This window comes from Nerophis lumbriciformis, linkage group LG10 (assembly GCF_033978685.3).
Source record: "Nerophis lumbriciformis linkage group LG10, RoL_Nlum_v2.1, whole genome shotgun sequence".
In the NCBI taxonomy this organism is placed as follows: domain Eukaryota; kingdom Metazoa; phylum Chordata; class Actinopteri; order Syngnathiformes; family Syngnathidae; genus Nerophis; species Nerophis lumbriciformis.
In genome coordinates, this window is record NC_084557.2 from 39,318,192 (window position 1) to 39,339,014 (window position 20,823).

General features: G+C 37.0%; 1 protein-coding gene across 2 annotated transcripts in view; it reads right to left on the reverse strand.

The window, feature by feature from the left end:
- The window catches only part of LOC133612316 (protein shisa-like-1a), an 84,233-nt gene extending 70,932 nt beyond the window's left edge, over positions 1–13,301 (reverse strand). For both annotated transcript variants that reach the window (XM_061969617.2, XM_061969616.2), the window contains exon 1: positions 13,103–13,301. The gene's annotated coding sequence lies outside the window, so the exon portion shown is untranslated. The remainder of the gene's footprint in view (positions 1–13,102) is intronic.
- Positions 13,302–20,823: the final 7,522 nt, after the last annotated feature.

The window sequence follows — 20,823 nt, forward strand, 5'->3', positions numbered from 1 at the left end:
TGGACGGCCAGCATCTACACTCTTTAAAGCACATATATATATATATATATATTATATATACATACAAATAAATATATACATACACATATATATATACATATATATATATACATATATACACATGTATATACATTATATATATACACATTATATATACATATATGCATTATATATACACATACATTATATACATATATACATTATATATACACACACATTATATATACACACACACACATATATATATATATATATATATATATATATATATATATATATATATTATATACATATGCATATATATAGTGTATAAATGCATGTATATATACACTATATATATATATATATATATATATATATATATATATATATATATATATATATAGTCGTGGTCAAAAGTTTACATACACTTGTAAAGAACATAATGTCATGGCTGTCTTGAGTTTCCAATAATTTCTACAACTCTTATTTTTTGTGATAGATTGATTGGAGCACATACTTGTTGGTCACAAAAAACATTCATGAAGTTTGGTTCTCTGATGAATTTATTATGGGTCTACTGAAAATGTGAGCAAATCTGCTGAGTCAAAAGTATACATACAGCAATGTTAATATTTAACCAAATATTGTCCCTTGGCAAGTTTCACTGCAATAAGGTGCTTTTGGTAGCCATCCACAAGCTTCTGGCAAGCTTCTGGTTGAATGTTTGACCACTCCTCTGACAAAATTGGCGCAGTTCAGCTAAATGTGTTCTGTGTCTTGTAATGTCCTGTCTTCTAAATGTCCAGTATTATTATGTATTTTACAATGTACTGCTTTTATATTTCCTGTATTTTATATTATTACTTTGAACTGTTTAATATTTTAATTTTTTATCCTGTAAAGCATCTTTGAGTACTCTGAAAAGCGCTACACCAAATAAAATGTATTATTATTAAATGTGTTTGGGTTTTTTACATGGACTTGTTTCTTCAGCATTGTCCACACGTTTAGTCAGGACTTTGGGAAGGCCATTCTAAAACCTTAATTCTAGCCTGATTTAGCCATTCCTTTACCACTTTTGACGTGTGTTTGGGGTCATTGTCCTGTTGGAACACCCAACTGCGCCCAAGACCCAACCTCCGGGCTGATGGTTTTAGGTTGTCCTGAAGAATTTGGAGGTAATCCTCCTTTTTCATTGTCCCATTTACTCTCTGTAAAGCATCAGTTCCATGCTTGACGGTAGGTGTGGTGCTCCTGGGATTAAAGGCCTCACCTTTTCTCCTCCAAACATATTGCTGGATATTGTGGCCAAACAGCTCAATTTTTGCTTCATTTGACATCACATGGACAAAGATAAGACCTTTTGTAAGAAAGTTATGTGTTCAGATGAAAAAAAAATTGAGCCAAGAACCAAACTTCATGAATGTTTTTTGTGACCAACAAGTATGTGCTCCAATCACTCTATCACAAAAAAAAAGAGTTGTAGAAATTATTGGAAACTCAAGACAGCCATGACATTATGTTCTTTACAAGTGTATGTAAACTTTTGACCACGACTGTATATATATATATATATATATATATATATATATATATATATATATATATATATGTATATATATATATATATACACACATTAATATGTATAGAATCTGAGCCTCGTTCCTCCCAGCGGACCACAGCGTGGACTCCGAGTTCTGAAGCCCTTATCTGAAAGTCCGCAGAGAACTCAAGCTGGAGTCGTGCATCAGCAAGACGGCACTTTTTTTTTGTTTTTTGCTTCCATATGGTCCTCGCCTACGTCATCACGAGGTCACATGACCTGCCAGCAGAATATGGAGTGTGTTATTGTTGCAAAAGTGTGTCATTTCTGCCGTACAACGTGTGTGTTTTAAAGGACATCTGAACTTCTTCCTTGGCGTCCTTCCTGATGATGGATGTAAGTAAGTCACTTGGATCAATACTTAGTCACATTTACCAACTTAGCTTCTCACTTACACACACACACACACACACACACACACACACACACACACACACACACACACACACACACACACACACACACACACACACACACACACACAAGTAGAGACTCAAAAGGTAAAGGTAATGTTATAGAAATAATCTGGATCAGCCCCTGAATGTACTGACTTGTTATTTGTCCCATTAAGGACATTTTCTGAAGGTTTTGTACTTTATGATGCTAACGAATTAACCAACCAACTAAATAACTAACTGACTAACTGAAACACCCCGACAATCGCATCACCTCCTCGCGGAGGTAAAAAGTAAGGAACTGACCGGGCAGCTTTCGTGATATATGATGAGACATAACTCAAATATTCCAAAACCAAAATGAACACGTGCGTTGTTTTCATATTCTGCAAAATATTTGCCTCCCCAGATCCAATATGCAATATAGAGGGTGTGTGCTTTGTTGTATTTAGCTGGTCTTGCCATTCTCGTCCGGACCTGAGGACGACTTGGTGGCGTGAATGGACCAGATATGACGCTGGTGAGGAAACGTTGAACAAAAGGCATTTATTTGATCAAGCGAGTAATTACAATTACAGGTGCTGCAGCAGACCTGGGGGAGATGTTAGCCAAATGAAAATCTCTCTCTCTCTCTTTTAGGGAACTTCTCCCTAAATACATTTTACATGAAGATACTTGCTCTTTGTTGTTCTAGCCTTCGGGCCGGCCAGTTTGGGCAACACCTAGTTTATTTGTACAAATGCAGACAACATCCGGGCGTTGTCCCTTTACTAAATTGAGTCGGGTGACTGCCGACCCCTGATCTCTACTCCTACCAGATGTTTACACTTCCTCCTAAAATCCAATCGCTGCTATCCTTTAGGTTCCCCATTGTCCTGGAGACAAAAGCAAGCGCTCTCTGGATGATCTTTATTTGAAAGCTGGACCTGAATCTAAAGGCGTCTTCCTAACAGATTCTATAACCAAGCTTTAAATGCATGTTAGTTTACAATCTTTCAATAAAATTATGTACACGCTACAATTTACAGACCCTTTAGCTTCTATGCGTGAGATTCCCTCAGCTACATTATATCCTACAATGGGCGGATTCTGATGTGGAAGAGAAGCAGCATCAAACACTCCATCGGTCAGTCGCTCGCACTTTCTTACACTGTCTAACAAACACACATTTCCACGATACAGCGCTGGCAAATGGTCATAAATTCATATTAACACACACACACACACACACACACACACACACACACACACACACACACACACACACACACACACACACACACACACACACACACAGTTGAACGGAGACACGTCACCATGATAGACAAGATCAACTGAATCAGAGCAGTTTTCTTCAGCATTAAATAGTAAATCAGACTGTAGTACAGTACCAGGAGGGCTGGCTCGCTGGCAACAGCAGCTGCTTATTTTGCGTTGTCTGTGCTAATTATTCCACTAGCACTGGTGTCATTAATCGGGCGGCTGGATGAGGCCACTTAGTCTTTGCGGATTCAGACAATGAGCTGAATCAATTGCCATCAGTACATTTCAGACATACATTAGTTGATAAAAATACATGCAAAATTTCACTTGATTTTTTAACATTAGCCGCAAAAATACATATAATACGAACACGTTTTTTTTTAACAGATAAATAAAAATGTCTTTTAATTTACAACTAATAAAATGTCAGATTTTTTAATGAAATTATTTAAACAAATCAACAAAAATACATTACTGTTTAAATAAATAACATTTTTGAAAATTACAAAATAATAACACCAATATTTTATTTTAAATATTTTAAAATTATCTAATGTGAACTATAGTTTATTATTTACTGCATGTAGATGTTTTGAATTCTGAAATCTTTACTGATGTTTTATTTGTGTTCAATTCAGCATTTTAATTTATTGAACAAATTAATGTAATGCTAGCATCTTGTGTATGTCACGATAGGCTTCAGGTAGGACCCCAATGCAGAGAAGAAATAAGAATAACAAGAAAAAAGAGCACTCAAAAAGGAGTGAGGAAAAATAACTAGCGATGCACACAGAAGGTGAGGAGAGGAAACAGACAACACTACACGGACCAGAGCCACAGGAACAAGAAGAGTGAGTGGAGCCAAAGCAGAGACGATGAACGCGACTGGAGGGGTGAACCATCAGGAACCTACTGGCCCCGAGTGAATGGAAAGGAGAGCTTAAGTAGTCAGGAGGAAATGAGTATCGGGCTTGCGCACAGGTAGCTCCACCTTGTGACCCAGAAACCAGGCACTGCAACAAAAAGCAGACAGGCGGCAGCAGAGCTGCCAGATCACTAGTGTCCTTGTTATTTACATTTTTAAAGAGGAGCTGCACTTTTTTTTTCCAATTTTGCCTATGGTTCGCAATCATTATGAAAGACATGACCATGGATGTATTTTTTTAATGCATTCTATATATTAAATAAACGTAAATAAAGGTCCGCTTATAACGGAGTCAATGGGAGGTCCTCTATTCCGCCCATAAATCCCTCTAAAACAACATTCAAAAAGTGCCAACAATACTCCATTTACATCTGGTGACTTGAATGCTGTATTGACATCAGCGGTTGCGGTGAGCCGCTTTCACGCCTCAGAGCTGGAAAGTTTATTTCAGATCATAAATAATGCCTCACACCTGGATAGCAGGAGGGTGAAAACATAATCTGACGAGTTGGTCAACTTTGGCATCCAATTTAGACTCAGAAATGGCGAGAAAGACACGAAAAGACACTTAGTTCCACCCTCTTTCTTCGTGGGGATTATTGAATTGAATTGAATTGAATTATATAGGGCTTTTCTCTAGAGACTCAACACGCTTTACATAGTGAAACCCATTATCTACTTCTTTAAGCAACATTTTAAACCAGTGTGGGAGACACTGGGAGCAGGTGGGTAAAGTGTCACAATGGCAGTGACTAGGATGGCGGAAGCAGGGATTGAACCTAGAACCTAAAGTTGCCGGCACGGTCGCTGTACACATTTCATCTAAATAGGAATATATGAACATCCTAGCAGTCGACATCCTAATGACAGCAGACATTGTACAGTAAGTGATGTTTAATTACGTTTTCTGGCTCAAGAATCTGTAGTCAGTAATAATCAGTGAGGTTGTTGGAAAGAAATACGTACATCGCAATGCATTTTTGAAATTAATGCACCACCGAATGCTTAAAATGATCAAATATTATATTTTGGTTCGGACCCCTTCTGGACTGCATAACGGGTGGCACATTCGTGACTTTGTTGCTGCTTTTTGGGGACTTTTGGATCTGTCTCAGGGGAGCCTTTCGGCCATAGCCATCCATGTTTGCACCTCTGCTGGGTCGCCCTGCCCCAGTCTCTGGTGTGGTGCAATGGATGTCGAGTGGATCTAGTTAATAATGTGAGAGTCCAGTCCATAGTGGGGCCAGCAGGGGATCATCTTGAATGGAGACACGTCGGGGCGCAGAGACGTCCCCAACTGATGCACAGAGGAGCGGGTCCCAACTTTGAACAGCTAGCGTATCATCTGTGATCACCTGATAACCTTTCCACGGAGGAGAGGGGGGCAGAGCAGAAAAGAAAAGAGACGGCAGATCAACTGGTCTAAAAAGGGGGTCTTTTTAAAGGCTAGAGTATACAAATGAGTTTTAAGATGGGACTTAAATGCTTCTACTGAGGTAGCATCTCTAACTGTTACTGCTAGAACATTCCAGAGTACTGGAGCCCGAATAGAAAACACTCTAAAGTCCGCAGACTTTTTTTGGGCTCTGGGAATCACTAATAAGCCTGAGTTCTGAGAACGCAGATTTCTGGCCGGAACATATGGTACAATACAATCAGCAAGATAGGATGGAGCGAGATCGTTTAGTATTTTATACGCAAGTAGTGAAACCTTAAAGTCACATCTTAAGTGCACAGGAAGATAGTGCAGGGGAGCCAGTATAGGCATATATATAGGTATATATGTATACAGTATATATACAGTATATATATATATATATGTGTGTGTGTATATATATATATATATATATATATATATATATATATATATAGGTATATATGTATATAAAGGTATATACTGTATACATCTATACCAGGGGTCAGGAACCTTTTTGGCTGAGCCATGAAAGCCAAATAATTTAAAATGTATTTCCGTGAGAGCCATATAATATTTTTTAACACTGCATAGAACTAGATGCGTGCATTTTTAAGTGAGACCAACATTTTTAGAGTAAGTCTCTTACTCTTTTTACAAACATTGTTATTCTGAAGCTAACCAATAATAAATAAAATACTTCTTACCATTAATGCAACTTCTCGAACAAGTGCGGTAGAAACGGATTAAAATGCATGGGAATGTTTTATATTTTGAATGTTATTTTTAACACTAAATACCAGTGGAGTTATTCATTTGAGTCAGATGCAGTCATCAAAAGAGCCACATCTGGCTCGAGAGCCATAGGTTCCCTACCCCTGATCTATACTGTATATGCCTTTATACATATACATACAGTATGTATGTATATATATATATACAGTATGTATATATTTATACAGTATGTATGCGTGTATGTATGTATGTATATATATATATATATATATATATATATATATATATATATATATATAATTAAAGGCATAAACAGTATAGGTATGTACTGTATAGATATATACAGGTATACACAGTATAGGTATATATGTATATATATATATATATATATATATATATATACTGTATATATATATATATATATATATATATATATATATATATATATATATATATATATATATATATATATATATTAGGGCTGTGAATTCAAAAGGACAATGTTTTATCAACTGATTGCAATAATGTAAATTTGTTTTAACTATTAAATGAACCAAAAATATGACTTATTTTATCTTTGTGAAAATATTGGACCAGTGTGTTGTCAAGCTTATGAGATGCGAAGGAGTGTAAGCCACTGTGACACTATTATTCTTTTTTTTTTTTTTTTTTTTTTTTTATAAATGTCTAATGATAATGTCAATGAGGGATTTTTAATCACTGCTATGTTGAAATTGTAACTAATATTAAATGGGTTGTACTTGTATAGCGCTTTTCTACCTTCAATGTACTCAAAGCGCTTTGACACTACTTCCACATTTACCCATTCACACACACATTCACACACTGATGGAGGGAGCTGCCATGCAAGGCGCTAACCAGCACCCATCAGGAGCAAGGGTGAAGTGTCTTGCTCAGGACACAACGGACATGACGAGGTTGGTACTAGGTGGGGATTGAACCAGGGACCCTTGGGTCGCGCACGGCCACTCTTCCACTGCGCCACGCCGTCCCTATGATACATTATACATTATACATTATATTGATACTGTTATTGATCATTTTCATTTTTGTTTCACTACTTTTGGTTTGTTCCGTGTCGTGTTTGTGTCTCCTCTCAATTGCTCTGTTTATTGCAGTTCTGAGTGTTGCTGGGTCGGGTTTGGTTTTGGAATTGGATTGCATTGTTATGGTATTGCTGTGTATTGTTTTGTTGGATTGATTAACTAAAAAAATAAAAAAATAAATGCTTTTTTAAAAATAATTTAAAAAAATAAAAATAAATCGATTTTTTAAAAATGAGAATCGATTCTAAATCGCACAACGATTCGAAATCGAATCGATTTTTTCCCACACCCCTAATATATATATATATATATATATATATATATATATATATATATATATAAATAAATGATAAATGGGTTATACTTGTATAGCGCTTTTCTATATATATATATATATATATATTTATGATATATATATATACATATATAAATATATATATACATATATAAATATATGTGTGTCCATATATGCAATATATATATATATATATTAGGGGTGTGGGAAAAAATCGATTCGATTTTGAATCGCGATTCTCATGTTGTGCGATTCAGAATCGATTCTCATTTTTAAAAAATCGATTTTTATTTTTCATTTATTTTATTTTATTTTTATTAATCAAGCCAACGAAACAATACACAGCAATACCATAACAATGCAATCCAATTCGGAAACCAAACCCGACCCAGCAACACTCAGAACTGCAATAAACAAAGCAATGAGAGGAGACACAAACACGACACAGAACAAACCAAAAGTAGTGAAACAAAAATGAATATTATCAACAACAGTATCAATATTAGTTACAATTTCAACATAGCAGTGATTAAAAATCCCTCATTGACATTATCATTAGACATTTATAAAATAAATAAAAAAAGAACAATAGTGTCACAGTGGCTTACACTTGCATCGCATCTCATAAGCTTGACAACACACTGTGTCCAATATTTTCACAAAGATAAAATAAGTCATATTTTTGGTTCATTTAATAGTTAAAACTAATTTACATTATTGCAATCAGTTGATAAAACATTGTCCTTTACAATTATAAAAGCTTTTTACAAAAATCTACTACTCTGCTTGCATGTCAGCAGACTGGGGTAGATCCTGCTGAAATCCTATGTATTGAATGACTAAAGAATCTTTTTGAATCAGGAAAAAAATCGTTTTTGAATCGAGAATCGTGTTGAATTGAAAAAAAAAAAATCGATTTTGAATCGAATCGTGACCCCAAGAATCGATATTGAATCGAATCGTGGGACACCCAAAGATTCACAGCCCTAATATATATATATATATATATATATATGTATAAAGGCATATACAGTATAGGTATAAAAAGGTACATGCAGTATTGGTATACTTAGAGGTATATATGTATATATGTGTATTATATATATATATATATATATATATATATATATATATATATATATATATATATACACATATATATATATATATATATATATATATATATATATATATATATATATATATATATATATATATATATATATATATATATATATATATATATAAATATATATATATATGTATATAAAGATATATGTATGAAGGTATATAAAGATATACATACAGTCGCGATCAAAAGTTTACATACACTTGTAAAGAGGATTGGAGCACATACTTGTTGGTCACAAAAAATTTAAATTATTCATGAAGTTTGGTTCTTTTATGAATTTATTATGGGTCTACTGAAAATGTGAGCAAATCTGCTGGGTCAAAAGTATACATACAGCAATGTTAATATTTGGTTACATGTCCCTTGGCAAGTTTCACTGCAATAAGGCGCTTTTGGTAGCCATCCACAAGCTTTTTGCAAGCTTCTGGTTAAATTTTTGACCACTCCTCTTGACAAAATTGGTGCAGTTCAGCTAAATGTATTGGTTTTCTGACATGGACTTGTTTCTTCAGCATTGTCCACACGTTTAGCCAGGACTTTGGAAAGGCCATTCTAAAACCTTAATTCTAGCCTGATTTAGCCATTCCTTTACCACTTTTGTGTTTGGGGTCATTGTCCTGTTGGAACACCCAAATGTGCCCAAGACCCAATCTTCGTCCCATTTACTCTCTGTAAAGCACCAGTTCCATTGGCAGCAAAACGGAACCAGAGCATAATACTACCACCACCATGCTTGACGGTGGGGTTGGTGTTCCTGGGATTAAAGGCCTCACCTTTTCTCCTGCAAACATTTTGCTGGGTATTTTGGCAAAACAGCTCAAGTTTTGTTTCATCTGACCACAGAACTTTCATCCAGAAGGTCTTATCTTTGTCCATGTGATGTCAGATAAAACAAAAAGTGAGCTGTTTGGCCACAATACCCGCACTGTAAAAAAAAAATCTGTAAAAAAACGGTCATCTACTGGCAGCTACGGCTGCCAAACGAAAACCATAAAATTCAAGTAAAACATTGTAAACCAAATAATGATCAAAAACATTATATTCACAGAAATTTTCATGAAACGTTTTGCGGAAAAATATCGTAATTTTACAGATTTTTTACTAAATTATTAAGATCAACCACCTTTAATAAAGTGACGATGCAAACAGTTCTGCAGAAAAATACCTTTATTCTACAGAGTTTTTCCAAATTATTACGATCAAACACCTTTAATGAAGTGACAATGCTGGCAGTTCCACAGAAAAATACCATTATTTTACAGATTTTTTCTGAATTGTTAAGATCAACCACCTTTAATAAAGTGACGATGCAAACAGCTCTGCAGAAAAATACCTTTATTCTACAGCATGGGTGTCAAACTCTGGCCCGCGGGCCAAATTTGTCCCATCGTGTAATTTCACTTGGCCCTTGAGGCAATATCAAATTAACACTAAAGCTGTCCCGCCGATTATATATTGTGGCGGTGCCGCAATTCACCGCTAATTCTAATACTTGCCAACCCTCCCGGGAGTCTTCCAAACTTCAGCGCCCATCCCGGAAATCATCAGGTCTGCTTTTCAGCCAGTCCAACGAGTGCTGGTCCAGTCACATGACATGTGCGGCATCTCAACGCACACACAATTGAATGCCAGGCATACTTCATCAACAGCGATACAGGTTACACTGAGAGTAGTCGAATAAAAAAAACTTTAACACTGTTAGAAATATACGCCACACTGTGAATCCACACCAAACAAGAATGACAAACACATTTCGGGTGAACATCTGCACCGTAACACAACATAAACACAACAGAACAAATACCCAGAACCCTTTGCAGCACTAACTCTTCCGGGACGCTACAAGGTGTGTGTGTGTGTGTATATATGTGTGTGTATATATATATAAATATATATATATGTATATATTAGAGATGCGCGGTTTGCGGACACAACCGCGGAGTCCGCGGATTATCCGCGGTTCGGGCGGTTGAAATAAAAAAAAATTAGATTTTATCCGCGGGTCGGGTCGGGCGGTTGAAATTAAAAAAAATTAGATTTTAAATAGATTCAGGCGGGTGGCAGTTAAATCAATTCGGAAATATATATACATAGTTAAATGTTGTTACCCACATACGAAAAACGAGCAGGCACTTGCAGCATATGCCACAACAGAAGAAAAAAAAAAAAAGAGATGGACACTTTTACGGAGCGGAGAAGGGACACCTCGCCGGGGTCCGGGACCGAGGCCCCTTCCCCCGAGAGGGCCCCACCGGGAGCCGTAGCTGAGGTGATCCGCGAGAAGGGCCCGACGCACGTCCAGGGTCACCACCGCGCCCACCGCACCGACACCCCGCCTTGTCCGCCTTCGCCGCGGCCGGCGTCACGCGCAGCAAGTAAGCAGCTTACCTGCCCACCACCCCCGTGGCCGGGGGCTCGTAACAGGGGTCACTCCGCGCGCTCCGCCCGCGCAGCTTACCTGCTGCGACGAGTAGGATGGCCGCCGAGGTGCGCGCTGAAGCCTCGGGCGCGAGCCCGGGTGGAGCCGCCGCGGGTGCGAGGGACATCGCACCTCCAAGCGCTTGGAGGTGCGCTCAGCGCGGCTCCCAGATGATTGCGAACTGGTGTGCGTCTGGGCCGTGACAGCGTGGCACGCGAATGTCTCTGCTGCATTGAATCAGTCTCCTTTCTTTAACAGGCAAAAGCTTTATAACCTCACTAATGCCTTGCATCGTCTATATTAGATATATAACAAAGGGCGGGTGCGGGCGGATGCGGTTTGATTAAATGTTAGATCGGGTGGATGGCGGATGGTTGACGACTTTTGTGATGCGGTTGCGGATGAAATAATTGCCTATCCGCGCATCTCTAATATATATATATATATATATATATATATATATATATATATATATATATATATATATATATATATATATATATATATTAAGTTAAGTTAAAGTACCAATGATTGTCACACACACTAGGTGTGGTGAAATTTGTCCTCCGCATTTGACCCATCCCCTTGTTCACCCCCTGGGAGGTGAGGGGAGCAGTGGGCAGCAGCGGTGCCATGCCCGGGAATAATTTTTGGTGATTTAACCCCCAATTCCAACCCTTAATGCTGAGTGCCAAGCAGGGAGGTAATGGGTCCCATTTTTATAGTCTTTGCCTCTTTGGTATGACTCGGCCGGGGTTTGAACTCACAACCGACCGATCTCAGGGCGGACATTCTAACCACTAATCCACTGAGTAGGTATATATATATATATATACTGTATATATATATATATATATATATATATATATATATATATATATATATATATATATATATATATATATATATGATGTAGTAACAGACACCTTCATAAGAATATGTAATATGTTATATATACACACTGCAAGTATATATATAATATAGTAACATACATCACGTCATGTGTGTTATTACAACTACAGTATATACTATGTCTGGCTCGCTGTGTACAAAAAAAACATGAAATAATACTTTACAGTACTGTAATATGATTGTTCATATTTTTCACACAATACAGATTGGTGTTCTATCACAGTATTACAAACTCAAACGTGTTTCGTGTTGTTGTAGAAGCCAGCTTATCTCTTGCCATAGTTAGCTTTTACAGCTAATACCGTAGCACGTCGATGTGTTAGTACGCTGGGAAAAGAGTTCCTCAGTGTTCACTCTTACAATTACAATATTGCTACAGTTTGGTTATTATACAGGTTACAGAATGTAAATGAAGTGTTGTTGACAGTTTTTGAATGCATTTTTAAAGTGATTTAGAGGTAGAATTGATTGCTCCCATTAGCTGCATTGCTAGCCACCTAGAACGAGCCGATTTGTATAAGTTAGAATGCAAAAAAATAAACTTTTGTCTTCTTGTCTCTCATAATGATTGTGAACGATAAGACCATCATACAGGGAATCTGCATCATCTATGCGCACGGATAGAGACTCATCACATCCTCATGGTAACACTTTCCATATACATTCAAGGCCCAAACAATGCTCACAGTCACGCCAAATCATAAAAGCTGACAACCGCTGCCAGCTTGTACGAGAGAAAAATGAGACTCAGGAGAAGGCTTTTGTGTGGATGAACAAAGGGAATCTCCTTTCCACCCCTAAACCCTGTCATGTGCCACCAAGCGTCTGTTTCCGAGTTACAGGCGGCAGTGATGCCTTCTCTTGCTACTGCATTGCAACTTCTCCCTTTCAACTTAACAGACTAATACGATCATCACTTCAATAAAGTGATGCATAGGAAGTGTTAAAAAGATACGAACCTTTCTCCAGCATGAAGAAACAGGAAACCTCCTCTTGATCGCTTCGAACCACCCTGTTGCTCCTCTTCTCCCCTTCTCTCTACGATTCTTCTCACATGCAGAGCCTCCTCATCTTCCTCCAAGGTTGGGAAGATGGTGATGATGTGCTCATGAGGAAAAGGTAGCCGGGTGTGGAGAAGAAACAAACGAGAGACTGGCTTTTGAGTCCTCCTCCTCGGCGGTGTCTCCCCATCTGTCAGAGCTCAATGATGCCGAGTCTGTCTTAAGAGCGAGCAAGAGGCTGAGCGAGATGAAAGATACACAGGGAGAGGGGAGAGAGAGATAGAGAGAGAGAGAAAGAGAGAGAGAGAGAGAGAGAGAGAGAGAGAGAGAGAGAGAGAGAGAGAGAGAGAGAGAGAGAGAGAGAGAGAGAGAGAGAATGCACTGGAAGGAGATCAGCTCTTGTTTAGCTCACTGTCATGCATTCCTTCTGCAAAGAAGCCACTTGTTTTTACTCTTCCCTCCAGAGAAAAAGCGAGCAGCTGCTGTTGATATGACAAAGTTGGCTTTGGTCTGGTTTGTACGGCAGAAAATGACCACTTTTGCAAGATAGAAACTTTTTTACCAATGTTTTGGTCATGTGTTTATGGCCGACCATACTTGCCAACCCTCCCGATTTTTCCGGGAGACTCCCGAATTTCAGTGCCCCTCCCGAAAATCTCCCGGGGCAAGCATTCTCCTGAATTTCTCCCGATTTTCACCCGGACAATTTTATTGAGGGAGTGCCATGATGGCACTGCCTTTAGCGTCCTCTACAACCTGTCGTCGCGTCTGCTTTTTCTCCTTACAAACAGCGTGTTGTATGCTGTTGTATGTTGTATGTGGCTTCAACACACACACGTCAGTGACTGCAACACATCGTTGATCAACAGCCATACAGGTCACACTGAGGGTGGCCGTATAAACAACTTTAACGCTGTTACAAATATGCGCCACACTGTGAACCCACACCAAACAAGAATGACAAACACATTTCGGGAGAACATCCGCACCGTAACACAACATAAGCACAACAGAAAAAACACCTAGAAATACGGGCTACAATATACACCCCAGCTACCACCAAACGTCCTCCCCCCCCAACCCCGCCCACCTCAACTCCCCCTCCTCATCTCCCGAATTCGGAGGTCTTAAGGTTGGCAAGTTTGTGGCCGACAATAAAGAGCTTTGCTCCATAAAGTGACCGATGTCCTCCTTAAAGCGTCTCGACAGACGTTACAATAGTTGAACAGTGATGACCAAAACGGTTTTATCTGTTGTAGCCGCGTGTCGTCAGTTACATTGAAAATTGTTATGCGCTTATTTTTGTATTTGATTTTGTGCGTGGTATAGATTTGCCGTGCACAATTGCACAGGCGCACGCACCTTGGAGGGCATAGGCGCCGATCCCGTGGGTGCTTCGGGGCCCGAGCATCCACGGACAATGCCGAGCACCCACATATGATTGATGGCAAATTATTTTTTACCACCAAGCAAAAACCGCGCATGCTCAGAAAAGTAGCGTCAGATTTACCGTCCGAGCACCCACTGGCAGAAATGTGGCGCCTATGTTAGAGGGAAACGTTGATGGTAACTGTGATAATTTTGGTCAAAATAACTTTATTTAGCCATTTTATTTATTGTTTTGATTTTGTAAGTTTGCAGGTCCCTCACCCCCTCCTTAACAGAGACAAAGCCTATTTGATTACTTTTGGTTGGGATTTTTATCCAAGTGCAAAACTCTGTTAACAGAGTATATTTCATTTGGATTATTTTTTTTATTTTTTTATTTAACTTAGATGTTTAAAAGTTTACATTCCAATAACAATGTTAAATTACACGAGAAATACAAGTTTATGGAATTGGGAGAGATATTCATGCATTATTATAATTGAATTTAGTCTCACAGTAAAGTTGACAATAATATCGTTTATAGGCAATAATTTGTAGGTCAATATATCGTCCAGCAAAATTTAAGGGTCCTTTCCTCAGTTAATGTTGCTTGTTGCCAAGCATAGACTTTCCTCGCCCAAACCAGAAGGGCGACGCTTCAACATCAGTAATTACAAGATTCAGTCATCAAGCGCTCAGCCAGCTGTGACATAATATTAGTCATATTTCTCACACACAGGCTTGTCTTCAAAATAAAAGGCAGCCATGCTAATTAAGCAGAATGTGCTACTATTATTATTGACTTCCTGTCAATGAGAAAGGACGCAAAAGAAAAACGCTCCGCTTCTGCTACCGGAGTTTTTGTTAAGTCTGAAGATTTTGACCACTGATTTGTGATCACAGCCACAGGAGAGTCACCTGGCATCTTCGATCTGATATTGGTCAGTTGAGAGGCACAGATACGCTGAAATAAGGCGAGTTGGAAGAGCCGTTAGCCTCAAGCCAACGGCGCCTTGCCGCAGTTCAAAGCGGTTGCCTGGCAACCAAAAGCTACGGCGAGTTTACAGCTGTTTTAAAGTGATTCCGACGTCGCAGAGTGATATAAGTTGACAGGCTGACACCCAAAATTGATCTCTGAACGGAGCAAGGTACGAAATTGTTGAAAAAACAAGTTAAAAGTACCGCAAGTTGCTAAAGAAGTAACTGCCGTTAAGACATAAGAGGCACTGACGTCATCGACTGCCGCGATGCAAAAAGGTAAAGGAAAGACTGAACAAGAATTGAGATTGGACACAGTACATGATGGGAATCAAGAATGGATACAAAAAATGTTCCATGATTTTAAAGAAGAAATGTTAGAAAAATTGAACTACACGATGGAGGGATGGAAAGAAGAAATGAAAGAAATGAAAGAAGAACACAGACGAGATGTGAAAAGTCTGCAGCAATGTATAGAAAGTTTGCAATCTCACAAAACCATCAGGAATAATGAAGCCACTGAAATGGGCAAACAAATAAAGATCTTTCAAGAAGACAACAACATGCTGAAGAATATCATAGATGGAATGGATCAGGATAAACGGATGAATGATATCATCGTGACAGGGCACCGAATTAAACCAAAATCCTATGCGAAAGCTGTGAATAATGAAGGTGAACCAGATGAAATGGATATGGTCTCAGCAGAACAGCAAGTGGTCAACTTTCTGCAATCAAAAGAAATTGAAATTGACATTAATACCATCGAAACATGCATCCCACTGAACGGAAGAAACAACAACGCCACTCCAGTCGTGCTCGTGAAACTTGTAAACAGAAAATCTAAAATGGCATTGCTGAGACAGGGAAAGAAGCTGAAGGGAACAAATGTGTACATGAATGAGCATCTCACAAAACGTAATGCTGGAATCGCCAAGAAAGCACGAGACTTGAGAAAGCAGGGAAAAATCCAGGGAACTTGGAGCGCCAACTGTAAAATCTACATCAAGCTGAATGGAGGTCCAGAAGCAAGAGTACTTGCTGTCCATGACATCAAGGACCTGGACAATTTTTAAAGTCTACACAGCTTCCACAACAACGATGATAATGGACTCTGACAGAAAACAAGCACCTAAATTCAGCATCAACACTACTATGTTCCAAGGGACGACTAAACAAGAGGACCTAGATTCAGAATTGCATCCACCTACACTTATAGAGATTATTGAAACAACATCAAAGATTGTTGAACAAGAAAACATGGAACTAAAAAATTTCTGCAACAAAGATCACAAAAACCAGGATTTGGAAAATGATATAGATCCAGATACAAATGTTTTCTCCCACTTCAGTAATAATTGTTTTTATTATACGGATGATCAATATAACAGCAACATTAAATGTGATAACAAATTGTCAATTATTCATTTTAATAGCAGAAGCTTGTATGCAAACTACAACAATATTAAGGACTTTTTGGAACACATCAATGAACCCTTCAAAGTGATTGCTGTCACGGAAACATGGATTGATGATAAAAAAGGAATAGATTTTGATCTGGATGGATATGAACTAAACTACATCAACAGAAACAACAAAAATGGAGGAGGAGTAGCTGTGTACGTGATGAAGAACCTGAACTACAAAGTGGTAAAAAACATGTCATTTGCTATAGATAATATCTTAGAATGTATAACAATTGAAATATGTCAGGAAAAAAGCAAAAACATATTCATCAGTTGTATATATAGATCACCTAAGTCAAGTATAGAAACATTTGAAGAATGGATCAAGGCTACTTACATGGACAATGGGCAAAGAATAATTTTCTTATGTGGTGACTTTAATATTGACTTATTGAACCCTAACAAGCAAAAGTCTATTGATGACTTCATTGATACAATGTACAGCATCAGTTTATATCCTAAAATCACAAAGCCAAGCAGAATTACAGGACACTGTGCCACGCTTATTGATAATATTTTTACCAATGATTTTGATAATAACACTACAAGTGGTCTACTTATAACCGATGTTAGTGATCATCTGCCAGTTTTTACAATATATGATGGAAACTACAAGAAGAACATGGAAGACAAAAGGACATTTCGAAGACTGTGTACAGAGAAGAGGATGATTGCTTTCAAAATTGAGCTACAAAAGCAAGATTGGGACAATGTGTACAATGAAAATGAGGTTGATGAAGCATATGAACATTTCTTAAACAAGTTCATAATACTTTATAACAAACATTGTCCATGGATACAACTCAGTAATAAGCAGAGAAAGAATAATCAACCATGGATGACAAAAGGGTTAAAAAATGCTTGTAAGAAGAAGAATACACTATATAGGAAATGTATAGCACAAAGAACTACAGAGGCAGAAATTAAGTACAAAAAGTATAAAAACAAGTTAACATACATACTACGATTATGTAGAAAAGAATATTACAGTGAATTATTGGACAAGAACAAAACTAATATGAGAGCAACATGGGGCATCCTCAATAGCATTATTAAAAATGGCACTAAGAGGGACTACCCTCAATACTTCTTAGACGGAAATAAAAAAAAATGACAACATAAAGGAAGTAGTTGAAAGTTTCAATAATTATTTTGTAAATATTGGACCAAAATTGGAAGAAAGGATTCCAGACCCAGTTTCAATTGAGGACTATAATGATACCATAGAGCGAAATCCCAACTCCATGTTCCTCAGTAATGTGACACAGGAGGAAATAGTTACAATCGTGAAAAAATGTAAATCCAAGACTTCAACTGATTGTAATGAAATTGATATGGAAACGATAAAAAAGGTTATTGAAGAGATCTCAGGACCATTAACGTATATTAGTAACCTATCATTTCAAACAGGTATATTTCCAAACAAAATGAAAATAGCTAAAGTTGCACCAATTTACAAGACTGGCGACAAACATCAATTTACAAACTATAGACCTGTTTCCTTACTTCCACAATTTTCTAAAATCATTGAAAAACTGTTCAATAACAGATTAGAGAGTTTCATAAATAAAAATAGAATACTCGAAGAAAATCAATATGGATACAGAGCTAATGTTTCAACTTCGATGGCTTTAATTGAAATTACAGAAGAAATGACCAATGCTATAGATAATAAAAAATGTGCGGCAGCAGTTTTTATGGATCTAACTAAAGCATTTGACACAATTAATCACAATATTTTAATCAAAAAACTAGAACGATATGGCATCAGAGGGTTAGTCTTAAACTGGATAAGAAGTTATCTAATGAACAGGAAACAATACGTGAAGGTAGGCGAACACACCTCTACAACGTTAAATATATCCTGTGGTGTACCTCAGGGATAAATACTAGGACCTAAATTATTCAATCTATATATAAATGACATTTGTAAAGTTACAAAAGATTTAAAGTTAGTATTATTTGCGGATGATACAACAGCGTTTTGTTCAGGAGAGAACACACAGAAGATACTACAAATAATAACAGAAGAAATTAACAAATTAAAAAGATGGTTTGACAAAAACAGACTATCGTTGAATCTCAGTAAAACTAAAATAATGCTATTTGGTAACAGTAGAAGAGAAAGTCAAACACAAATACAAATAGACGGAATAGAAATTGAAAGAGTAAATGAAACCAAATTTCTAGGTATAATGATTGATAATAAATTGAACTGGAAATCTCACGTAAAAAATATACAACATAAAGTAGCAAGAAACACGTCAATAATGAATAAAGCAAAACATGTTCTAGACAAAAAATCACTTCATATTCTCTACTGCTCACTAGTGTTACCATATCTGAGTTATTGTGCAGAAATATGGGGAAATAATTACAAAAGTACACTTCATTCATTAACAGTGTTACAAAAAAGATCAGTTAGAATAATACATAATGTTGGATATAGAGAACACACAAATCCTTTATTTATTGAATCAAAGATTCTGAAATTCTACGACATAGTGAATTTGCAAACAGCTAAAATTATACACAAAGCAAACTATAACCTGCTACCCAAGAATATACAACAATTCTTCTCAAAAAAAGAGGAGAAATATAATCTTAGGGAGAAATGTAATTTAAAACATTTGTATGCACGTACAACACTTAAGACCTTCAGTATATCAGTATGTGGAATTAAATTATGGAATGGATTAAGCAAAGCAATCAAACAATGTACTAATATGATCCACTTCAAGAAACTCTTCAAACTTAAAGTGTTTACAAAGTACAAAGAAGAAGAACCATGATAAACATTCTGAATTTATTTAACTCATCCATTCTTTCATTCTTTCACTCACAAAATAATCTTACTTATTTCAACATATGAAATGTAACTTACTTCACCAATTATTATTTATTTACTTATTTTATTGTGATTACTTATGGAGTATATTGTGAATAAATTGAGAACAGGAAGTGAACAAAAGTTTTAGCAACTGTTATGTAAAAGAAAAGGGGTAGGATTAAATAAGCTCTGCTTCTTCCTACTCCTTTTCGAACATGTTGAAAAGAGAAACTGGAGATTGTGATGTATCATGTTGTATACTTGCATGTTCGAAATAAACTCAAACTCAAACTCAAACTCAATTATATAAAATCTTTTTTTGCTAGGAGTCGTTTTCATTCCGTGACGTTCGAGTCTTGTGTTTGAGCGACGTTGCGTGTGTGTGTGTGTGTGGATGACAAATTGGTTCTGGCATCAAACTGAAACTTCTTGTCGCTGTCAGGGTTGGTGCATCCAAACTCTGCTAACTGCCATCACGCTACCAGGCCTATATGTCTGTCTATACAAGTTACTGTGCAAAAGTCTTGGGCCACCATCAGCTTTGTTTAATACAATAGAACCTCAATTTACGGACTTGATTGGTTCGTAAACATGGTTCGTAAACCGAAAACTTTGTATAGTGATGCAGAGTTCCCCATAAGAATCAATGTAAACATGAACAATTGGTTCAAGCATCGATAAATGTCCATATTTTAGTAAAAAATAACGTATATATATTTATATATATATATATATATATATATATATATATTAGGGCTGTGATCTTTGGGTGTCCCACGATTCGATTCAATATCGATTCTTGGGGTCACGATTCTATTTTTTTATCAATTCAACACGATTCTCGATTCAAAAACGATTTTTTCTCGATTCAAAAGGATTCTCTAATCATTCAATACATAGGATTTCAGCAGGATCCACCCCAGTCTGCTGACATGCAAGCAGAGTAGTAGATTTTTGTAAAAAGCTTTTATAATTGTAAAGGACAATGTTTTGTGAACTGATTGCAATAATGTAAATTTGTTTCAACTATTAAATTA